We start from the raw sequence: 12,280 nt of genomic DNA, 5'->3' as shown, positions 1-12,280 counted from the left end.
AGTTTTCCAAATTATTCAGAATACATACAAATATACTCTAATAGAAAATGAAAAATGCAAAGTTCATCAAGGAAGGATAGATTTAAATTATTTTCTGGGTAAAATTTCTATCAAATGCATTTTAATACAATGATAAAGTTCATACTTGCTTCCCCTTATACCTAAATTTGCAGACTTATACACAATTTATACCATTCATTCACTAATATTGAGAAATATGTCATTTGATAATTCAGAGGTACATGTGGCATTTAGACTTAGGAGATTAGAAGAGATACTTAGAGGTTTTTAAGATAATATAGGCTGATATTTCTAAACTTTTAGTATCAATATTGATAGAAGACCTATAGATCATAAGATATAAATTTGTTGTTTTCACATATTCCCTTTGTCCATTCATTTTGTTTTCTGAATATTCACAAAATGTACTGATTTGTAGCTATTGAATATTAAGATACATGGCAAGTTTAAGTTCATTTGCTTTCTTAAAATAAATACAACCTCCTTTACAGGGTCTGCCTCTGCACTGTCTGTGGTATTGGAGGTGGCAAAGTCATCTATATTGTTTTTTTTTTGTGAGATTTGAATTAAAAAAAAGATTTTTTGTTGATTTTTTTATTTTCTTTATTCTCTAGAATAAAAAACAAAAGTTTGTCAAGTTCGTCTTCATTCATTTTATTATCCGCATCATCCTCCACATCACTACATTCTGATTCATTCTCATCTTTTTCATCATCAACTCCTTTAGAGGGTTGGATAATCAGTCCATCTACTACAGCATAAAATAATAAAAAATATATTGAGGTTAAGTAGTTTTCCAAATTATTCAGAATACATACAAATATACTCTAATAGAAAATGAAAAATGCAAAGTTCATCAAGGAAGGATAGATTTAAATTATTTTCTGGGTAAAATTTCTATCAAATGCATTTTAATACAATGATAAAGTTCATACTTGCTTCCCCTTATACCTAAATTTGCAGACTTATACACAATTTATACCATTCATTCACTAATATTGAGAAATATGTCATTTGATAATCCAGAGGTACATGTGGCATTTAGACTTAGGAGATTAGAAGAGATACTTAGAGGTTTTTAAGATAATATAGGCTGATATTTCTAAACTTTTAGTATCAATATTGATAGAAGACCTATAGATCATAAGATATAAATTTGTTGTTTTCACATATTCCCTTTGTCCATTCATTTTGTTTTCTGAATATTCACAAAATGTACTGATTTGTAGCTATTGAATATTAAGATACATGGCAAGTTTAAGTTCATTTGCTTTCTTAAAATAAATACAACCTCCTTTACAGGGTCTGCCTCTGCACTGTCTGTGGTATTGGAGGTGGCAAAGTCATCTATATTGTTTTTTTTTTTGTGAGATTTGAATTAAAAAAAAGATTTTTTGTTGATTTTTTTATTTTCTTTATTCTCTAGAATAAAAAACAAAAGTTTGTCAAGTTCGTCTTCATTCATTTTATTATCCGCATCATCCTCCACATCACTACATTCTGATTCATTCTCATCTTTTTCATCATCAACTCCTTTAGAGGGTTGGATAATCAGTCCATCTACTACAGCATAAAATAATAAAAAATATATTGAGGTTAAGTAGTTTTCCAAATTATTCAGAATACATACAAATATACTCTAGTAGAAAATGAAAAATGCAAAGTTCATCAAGGAAGGATAGATTTAAATTATTTTCTGGGTAAAATTTCTATCAAATGCATTTTAATACAATGATAAAGTTCATACTTGCTTCCCCTTATACCTAAATTTGCAGACTTATACACAATTTATACCATTCATTCACTAATATTGAGAAATATGTCATTTGATAATCCAGAGGTACATGTGGCATTTAGACTTAGGAGATTAGAAGAGATACTTAGAGGTTTTTAAGATAATATAGGCTGATATTTCTAAACTTTTAGTATCAATATTGATAGAAGACCTATAGATCATAAGATATAAATTTGTTGTTTTCACATATACCCTTTGTCCATTCATTTTTTTTTTCTGAATATTCACAAAATGTACTGATTTGTAGCTATTGAATATTAAGATACATGGCAAGTTTAAGTTCATTTGCTTTCTTAAAATAAATACAACCTCCTTTACAGGGTCTGCCTCTGCACTGTCTGTGGTATTGGAGGTGGCAAAGTCATCTATATTGTTTTTTTTTGTGAGATTTGAATTAAAAAAAAGATTTTTTGTTGATTTTTTTATTTTCTTTATTCTCTAGAATAAAAAACAAAAGTTTGTCAAGTTCGTCTTCATTCATTTTATTATCCGCATCATCCTCCACATCACTACATTCTGATTCATTCTCATCTTTTTCATCATCAACTCCTTTAGAGGGTTGGATAATCAGTCCATCTACTACAGCATAAAATAATAAAAAATATATTGAGGTTAAGTAGTTTTCCAAATTATTCAGAATACATACAAATATACTCTAATAGAAAATGAAAAATGCAAAGTTCATCAAGGAAGGATAGATTTAAATTATTTTCTGGGTAAAATTTCTATCAAATGCATTTTAATACAATGATAAAGTTCATACTTGCTTCCCCTTATACCTAAATTTGCAGACTTATACACAATTTATACCATTCATTCACTAATATTGAGAAATATGTCATTTGATAATCCAGAGGTACATGTGGCATTTAGACTTAGGAGATTAGAAGAGATACTTAGAGGTTTTTAAGATAATATAGGCTGATATTTCTAAACTTTTAGTATCAATATTGATAGAAGACCTATAGATCATAAGATATAAATTTGTTGTTTTCACATATTCCCTTTGTCCATTCATTTTGTTTTCTGAATATTCACAAAATGTACTGATTTGTAGCTATTGAATATTAAGATACATGGCAAGTTTAAGTTCATTTGCTTTCTTAAAATAAATACAACCTCCTTTACAGGGTCTGCCTCTGCACTGTCTGTGGTATTGGAGGTGGCAAAGTCATCTATATTGTTTTTTTTTGTGAGATTTGAATTAAAAAAAAGATTTTTTGTTGATTTTTTTATTTTCTTTATTCTCTAGAATAAAAAACAAAAGTTTGTCAAGTTCGTCTTCATTCATTTTATTATCCGCATCATCCTCCACATCACTACATTCTGATTCATTCTCATCTTTTTCATCATCAACTCCTTTAGAGGGTTGGATAATCAGTCCATCTACTACAGCATAAAATAATAAAAAATATATTGAGGTTAAGTAGTTTTCCAAATTATTCAGAATACATACAAATATACTCTAGTAGAAAATGAAAAATGCAAAGTTCATCAAGGAAGGATAGATTTAAATTATTTTCTGGGTAAAATTTCTATCAAATGCATTTTAATACAATGATAAAGTTCATACTTGCTTCCCCTTATACCTAAATTTGCAGACTTATACACAATTTATACCATTCATTCACTAATATTGAGAAATATGTCATTTGATAATCCAGAGGTACATGTGGCATTTAGACTTAGGAGATTAGAAGAGATACTTAGAGGTTTTTAAGATAATATAGGCTGATATTTCTAAACTTTTAGTATCAATATTGATAGAAGACCTATAGATCATAAGATATAAATTTGTTGTTTTCACATATACCCTTTGTCCATTCATTTTTTTTTTCTGAATATTCACAAAATGTACTGATTTGTAGCTATTGAATATTAAGATACATGGCAAGTTTAAGTTCATTTGCTTTCTTAAAATAAATACAACCTCCTTTACAGGGTCTGCCTCTGCACTGTCTGTGGTATTGGAGGTGGCAAAGTCATCTATATTGTTTTTTTTGTGAGATTTGAATTAAAAAAAAGATTTTTTGTTGATTTTTTTATTTTCTTTATTCTCTAGAATAAAAAACAAAAGTTTGTCAAGTTCGTCTTCATTCATTTTATTATCCGCATCATCCTCCACATCACTACATTCTGATTCATTCTCATCTTTTTCATCATCAACTCCTTTAGAGGGTTGGATAATCAGTCCATCTACTACAGCATAAAATAATAAAAAATATATTGAGGTTAAGTAGTTTTCCAAATTATTCAGAATACATACAAATATACTCTAATAGAAAATGAAAAATGCAAAGTTCATCAAGGAAGGATAGATTTAAATTATTTTCTGGGTAAAATTTCTATCAAATGCATTTTAATACAATGATAAAGTTCATACTTGCTTCCCCTTATATCTAAATTTGCAGACTTATACACAATTTATACCATTCATTCACTAATATTGAGAAATATGTCATTTGATAATCCAGAGGTACATGTGGCATTTAGACTTAGGAGATTAGAAGAGATACTTAGAGGTTTTTAAGATAATATAGGCTGATATTTCTAAACTTTTAGTATCAATATTGATAGAAGACCTATAGATCATAAGATATAAATTTGTTGTTTTCACATATTCCCTTTGTCCATTCATTTTTTTTCTGAATATTCACAAAATGTACTGATTTGTAGCTATTGAATATTAAGATACATGGCAAGTTTAAGTTCATTTGCTTTCTTAAAATAAATACAACCTCCTTTACAGGGTCTGCCTCTGCACTGTCTGTGGTATTGAAGGTGGCAAAGTCATCTATATTGTTTTTTTTTTTTTTTGTGAGATTTGAATTAAAAAAAAGATTTTTTGTTGATTTTTTTATTTTCTTTATTCTCTAGAATAAAAAACAAAAGTTTGTCAAGTTCGTCTTCATTCATTTTATTATCCGCATCATCCTCCACATCACTACATTCTGATTCATTCTCATCTTTTTCATCATCAACTCCTTTAGAGGGTTGGATAATCAGTCCATCTACTACAGCATAAAATAATAAGAAATATATTGAGGTTAAGTAGTTTTCCAAATTATTCAGAATACATACAAATATACTCTAGTAGAAAATGAAAAATGCAAAGTTCATCAAGGAAGGATAGATTTAAATTATTTTCTGGGTAAAATTTCTATCAAATGCATTTTAATACAATGATAAAGTTCATACTTGCTTCCCCTTATACCTAAATTTGCAGACTTATACACAATTTATACCATTCATTCACTAATATTGAGAAATATGTCATTTGATAATCCAGAGGTACATGTGGCATTTAGACTTAGGAGATTAGAAGAGATACTTAGAGGTTTTTAAGATAATATAGGCTGATATTTCTAAACTTTTAGTATCAATATTGATAGAAGACCTATAGATCATAAGATATAAATTTGTTGTTTTCATATATTCCCTTTGTCCATTCATTTTTTTTTTTTCTGAATATTCACAAAATGTACTGATTTGTAGCTATTGAATATTAAGATACATGGCAAGTTTAAGTTCATTTGCTTTCTTAAAATAAATACAACCTCCTTTACAGGGTCTGCCTCTGCACTGTCTGTGGTATTGGAGGTGGCAAAGTCATCTATATTGTTTTTTTTTTTTTTTTTTTTTTGTGAGATTTGAATTAAAAAAAGATTTTTTGTTGATTTTTTTATTTTCTTTATTCTCTAGAATAAAAAAACAAAAGTTTGTCAAGTTCGTCTTCATTCATTTTATTATCCGCATCATCCTCCACATCACTACATTCTGATTCATTCTCATCTTTTTCATCATCAACTCCTTTAGAGGGTTGGATAATCAGTCCATCTACTACAGCATAAAATAATAAAAAATATATTGAGGTTAAGTAGTTTTCCAAATTATTCAGAATACATACAAATATACTCTAGTAGAAAATGAAAAATGCAAAGTTCATCAAGGAAGGATAGATTTAAATTATTTTCTGGGTAAAATTTCTATCAAATGCATTTTAATACAATGATAAAGTTCATACTTGCTTCCCCTTATACCTAAATTTGCAGACTTATACACAATTTATACCATTCATTCACTAATATTGAGAAATATGTCATTTGATAATCCAGAGGTACATGTGGCATTTAGACTTAGGAGATTAGAAGAGATACTTAGAGGTTTTTAAGATAATATAGGCTGATATTTCTAAACTTTTAGTATCAATATTGATAGAAGACCTATAGATCATAAGATATAAATTTGTTGTTTTCACATATTCCCTTTGTCCATTCATTTTTTTTTCTGAATATTCACAAAATGTACTGATTTGTAGCTATTGAATATTAAGATACATGGCAAGTTTAAGTTCATTTGCTTTCTTAAAATAAATACAACCTCCTTTACAGGGTCTGCCTCTGCACTGTCTGTGGTATTGGAGGTGGCAAAGTCATCTATATTGTTTTTTTTTTGTGAGATTTGAATTAAAAAAAAAATTTTTTGTTGATTTTTTTATTTTCTTTATTCTCTAGAATAAAAAACAAAAGTTTGTCAAGTTCGTCTTCATTCATTTTATTATCCGCATCATCCTCCACATCACTACATTCTGATTCATTCTCATCTTTTTCATCATCAACTCCTTTAGAGGGTTGGATAATCAGTCCATCTACTACAGCATAAAATAATAAAAAATATATTGAGGTTAAGTAGTTTTCCAAATTATTCAGAATACATACAAATATACTCTAATAGAAAATGAAAAATGCAAAGTTCATCAAGGAAGGATAGATTTAAATTATTTTCTGGGTAAAATTTCTATCAAATGCATTTTAATACAATGATAAAGTTCATACTTGCTTCCCCTTATACCTAAATTTGCAGACTTATACACAATTTATACCATTCATTCACTAATATTGAGAAATATGTCATTTGATAATCCAGAGGTACATGTGGCATTTAGACTTAGGAGATTAGAAGAGATACTTAGAGGTTTTTAAGATAATATAGGCTGATATTTCTAAACTTTTAGTATCAATATTGATAGAAGACCTATAGATCATAAGATATAAATTTGTTGTTTTCACATATTCCCTTTGTCCATTCATTTTTTTTCTGAATATTCACAAAATGTACTGATTTGTAGCTATTGAATATTAAGATACATGGCAAGTTTAAGTTCATTTGCTTTCTTAAAATAAATACAACCTCCTTTACAGGGTCTGCCTCTGCACTGTCTGTGGTATTGAAGGTGGCAAAGTCATCTATATTGTTTTTTTTTTTTTTTGTGAGATTTGAATTAAAAAAAAGATTTTTTGTTGATTTTTTTATTTTCTTTATTCTCTAGAATAAAAAACAAAAGTTTGTCAAGTTCGTCTTCATTCATTTTATTATCCGCATCATCCTCCACATCACTACATTCTGATTCATTCTCATCTTTTTCATCATCAACTCCTTTAGAGGGTTGGATAATCAGTCCATCTACTACAGCATAAAATAATAAAAAATATATTGAGGTTAAGTAGTTTTCCAAATTATTCAGAATACATACAAATATACTCTAGTAGAAAATGAAAAATGCAAAGTTCATCAAGGAAGGATAGATTTAAATTATTTTCTGGGTAAAATTTCTATCAAATGCATTTTAATACAATGATAAAGTTCATACTTGCTTCCCCTTATACCTAAATTTGCAGACTTATACACAATTTATACCATTCATTCACTAATATTGAGAAATATGTCATTTGATAATCCAGAGGTACATGTGGCATTTAGACTTAGGAGATTAGAAGAGATACTTAGAGGTTTTTAAGATAATATAGGCTGATATTTCTAAACTTTTAGTATCAATATTGATAGAAGACCTATAGATCATAAGATATAAATTTGTTGTTTTCACATATTCCCTTTGTCCATTCATTTTTTTTTCTGAATATTCACAAAATGTACTGATTTGTAGCTATTGAATATTAAGATACATGGCAAGTTTAAGTTCATTTGCTTTCTTAAAATAAATACAACCTCCTTTACAGGGTCTGCCTCTGCACTGTCTGTGGTATTGGAGGTGGCAAAGTCATCTATATTGTTTTTTTTGTGAGATTTGAATTAAAAAAAAGATTTTTTGTTGATTTTTTTATTTTCTTTATTCTCTAGAATAAAAAACAAAAGTTTGTCAAGTTCGTCTTCATTCATTTTATTATCCGCATCATCCTCCACATCACTACATTCTGATTCATTCTCATCTTTTTCATCATCAACTCCTTTAGAGGGTTGGATAATCAGTCCATCTACTACAGCATAAAATAATAAAAAATATATTGAGGTTAAGTAGTTTTCCAAATTATTCAGAATACATACAAATATACTCTAATAGAAAATGAAAAATGCAAAGTTCATCAAGGAAGGATAGATTTAAATTATTTTCTGGGTAAAATTTCTATCAAATGCATTTTAATACAATGATAAAGTTCATACTTGCTTCCCCTTATACCTAAATTTGCAGACTTATACACAATTTATACCATTCATTCACTAATATTGAGAAATATGTCATTTGATAATCCAGAGGTACATGTGGCATTTAGACTTAGGAGATTAGAAGAGATACTTAGAGGTTTTTAAGATAATATAGGCTGATATTTCTAAACTTTTAGTATCAATATTGATAGAAGACCTATAGATCATAAGATATAAATTTGTTGTTTTCACATATTCCCTTTGTCCATTCATTTGTTTTCTGAATATTCACAAAATGTACTGATTTGTAGCTATTGAATATTAAGATACATGGCAAGTTTAAGTTCATTTGCTTTCTTAAAATAAATACAACCTCCTTTACAGGGTCTGCCTCTGCACTGTCTGTGGTATTGGAGGTGGCAAAGTCATCTATATTGTTTTTTTTTTTTTTTTTTTTTGTGAGATTTGAATTAAAAAAAAGATTTTTTGTTGATTTTTTTATTTTCTTTATTCTCTAGAATAAAAAAACAAAAGTTTGTCAAGTTCGTCTTCATTCATTTTATTATCCGCATCATCCTCCACATCACTACATTCTGATTCATTCTCATCTTTTTCATCATCAACTCCTTTAGAGGGTTGGATAATCAGTCCATCTACTACAGCATAAAATAATAAAAAATATATTGAGGTTAAGTAGTTTTCCAAATTATTCAGAATACATACAAATATACTCTAGTAGAAAATGAAAAATGCAAAGTTCATCAAGGAAGGATAGATTTAAATTATTTTCTGGGTAAAATTTCTATCAAATGCATTTTAATACAATGATAAAGTTCATACTTGCTTCCCCTTATACCTAAATTTGCAGACTTATACACAATTTATACCATTCATTCACTAATATTGAGAAATATGTCATTTGATAATCCAGAGGTACATGTGGCATTTAGACTTAGGAGATTAGAAGAGATACTTAGAGGTTTTTAAGATAATATAGGCTGATATTTCTAAACTTTTAGTATCAATATTGATAGAAGACCTATAGATCATAAGATATAAATTTGTTGTTTTCACATATTCCCTTTGTCCATTCATTTTTTTTTCTGAATATTCACAAAATGTACTGATTTGTAGCTATTGAATATTAAGATACATGGCAAGTTTAAGTTCATTTGCTTTCTTAAAATAAATACAACCTCCTTTACAGGGTCTGCCCCTGCACTGTCTGTGGTATTGGAGGTGGCAAAGTCATCTATATTGTTTTTTTTTTGTGAGATTTGAATTAAAAAAAAGATTTTTTGTTGATTTTTTTATTTTCTTTATTCTCTAGAATAAAAAACAAAAGTTTGTCAAGTTCGTCTTCATTCATTTTATTATCCGCATCATCCTCCACATCACTACATTCTGATTCATTCTCATCTTTTTCATCATCAACTCCTTTAGAGGGTTGGATAATCAGTCCATCTACTACAGCATAAAATAATAAAAAATATATTGAGGTTAAGTAGTTTTCCAAATTATTCAGAATACATACAAATATACTCTAGTAGAAAATGAAAAATGCAAAGTTCATCAAGGAAGGATAGATTTAAATTATTTTCTGGGTAAAATTTCTATCAAATGCATTTTAATACAATGATAAAGTTCATACTTGCTTCCCCTTATACCTAAATTTGCAGACTTATACACAATTTATACCATTCATTCACTAATATTGAGAAATATGTCATTTGATAATCCAGAGGTACATGTGGCATTTAGACTTAGGAGATTAGAAGAGATACTTAGAGGTTTTTAAGATAATATAGGCTGATATTTCTAAACTTTTAGTATCAATATTGATAGAAGACCTATAGATCATAAGATATAAATTTGTTGTTTTCACATATTCCCTTTGTCCATTCATTTTTTTTTCTGAATATTCACAAAATGTACTGATTTGTAGCTATTGAATATTAAGATACATGGCAAGTTTAAGTTCATTTGCTTTCTTAAAATAAATACAACCTCCTTTACAGGGTCTGCCCCTGCACTGTCTGTGGTATTGGAGGTGGCAAAGTCATCTATATTGTTTTTTTTTTGTGAGATTTGAATTAAAAAAAAGATTTTTTGTTGATTTTTTTATTTTCTTTATTCTCTAGAATAAAAAACAAAAGTTTGTCAAGTTCGTCTTCATTCATTTTATTATCCGCATCATCCTCCACATCACTACATTCTGATTCATTCTCATCTTTTTCATCATCAACTCCTTTAGAGGGTTGGATAATCAGTCCATCTACTACAGCATAAAATAATAAAAAATATATTGAGGTTAAGTAGTTTTCCAAATTATTCAGAATACATACAAATATACTCTAATAGAAAATGAAAAATGCAAAGTTCATCAAGGAAGGATAGATTTAAATTATTTTCTGGGTAAAATTTCTATCAAATGCATTTTAATACAATGATAAAGTTCATACTTGCTTCCCCTTATACCTAAATTTGCAGACTTATACACAATTTATACCATTCATTCACTAATATTGAGAAATATGTCATTTGATAATCCAGAGGTACATGTGGCATTTAGACTTAGGAGATTAGAAGAGATACTTAGAGGTTTTTAAGATAATATAGGCTGATATTTCTAAACTTTTAGTATCAATATTGATAGAAGACCTATAGATCATAAGATATAAATTTGTTGTTTTCACATATTCCCTTTGTCCATTCATTTTTTTTTTCTGAATATTCACAAAATGTACTGATTTGTAGCTATTGAATATTAAGATACATGGCAAGTTTAAGTTCATTTGCTTTCTTAAAATAAATACAACCTCCTTTACAGGGTCTGCCCCTGCACTGTCTGTGGTATTGGAGGTGGCAAAGTCATCTATATTGTTTTTTTTTTGTGAGATTTGAATTAAAAAAAAGATTTTTTGTTGATTTTTTTATTTTCTTTATTCTCTAGAATAAAAAACAAAAGTTTGTCAAGTTCGTCTTCATTCATTTTATTATCCGCATCATCCTCCACATCACTACATTCTGATTCATTCTCATCTTTTTCATCATCAACTCCTTTAGAGGGTTGGATAATCAGTCCATCTACTACAGCATAAAATAATAAAAAATATATTGAGGTTAAGTAGTTTTCCAAATTATTCAGAATACATACAAATATACTCTAGTAGAAAATGAAAAATGCAAAGTTCATCAAGGAAGGATAGATTTAAATTATTTTCTGGGTAAAATTTCTATCAAATGCATTTTAATACAATGATAAAGTTCATACTTGCTTCCCCTTATACCTAAATTTGCAGACTTATACACAATTTATACCATTCATTCACTAATATTGAGAAATATGTCATTTGATAATCCAGAGGTACATGTGGCATTTAGACTTAGGAGATTAGAAGAGATACTTAGAGGTTTTTAAGATAATATAGGCTGATATTTCTAAACTTTTAGTATCAATATTGATAGAAGACCTATAGATCATAAGATATAAATTTGTTGTTTTCACATATTCCCTTTGTCCATTCATTTTTTTTTCTGAATATTCACAAAATGTACTGATTTGTAGCTATTGAATATTAAGATACATGGCAAGTTTAAGTTCATTTGCTTTCTTAAAATAAATACAACCTCCTTTACAGGGTCTGCCCCTGCACTGTCTGTGGTATTGGAGGTGGCAAAGTCATCTATATTGTTTTTTTTTTGTGAGATTTGAATTAAAAAAAAGATTTTTTGTTGATTTTTTTATTTTCTTTATTCTCTAGAATAAAAAACAAAAGTTTGTCAAGTTCGTCTTCATTCATTTTATTATCCGCATCATCCTCCACATCACTACATTCTGATTCATTCTCATCTTTTTCATCATCAACTCCTTTAGAGGGTTGGATAATCAGTCCATCTACTACAGCATAAAATAATAAAAAATATATTGAGGTTAAGTAGTTTTCCAAATTATTCAGAATACATACAAATATACTCTAATAGAAAATGAAAAATGCAAAGTTCATCAAGGAAGGATAGATT

This window comes from Perna viridis, chromosome 11 (genome assembly GCF_037379345.1).
Source record: "Perna viridis isolate PV_CMFRI_1.1 ecotype Kerala chromosome 11, ASM3737934v1, whole genome shotgun sequence".
NCBI lineage: Eukaryota > Metazoa > Mollusca > Bivalvia > Mytilida > Mytilidae > Perna > Perna viridis.
The sequence above is the reverse complement of the archived record's forward strand: the minus strand, read 5'-3'. Positions refer to the sequence as shown.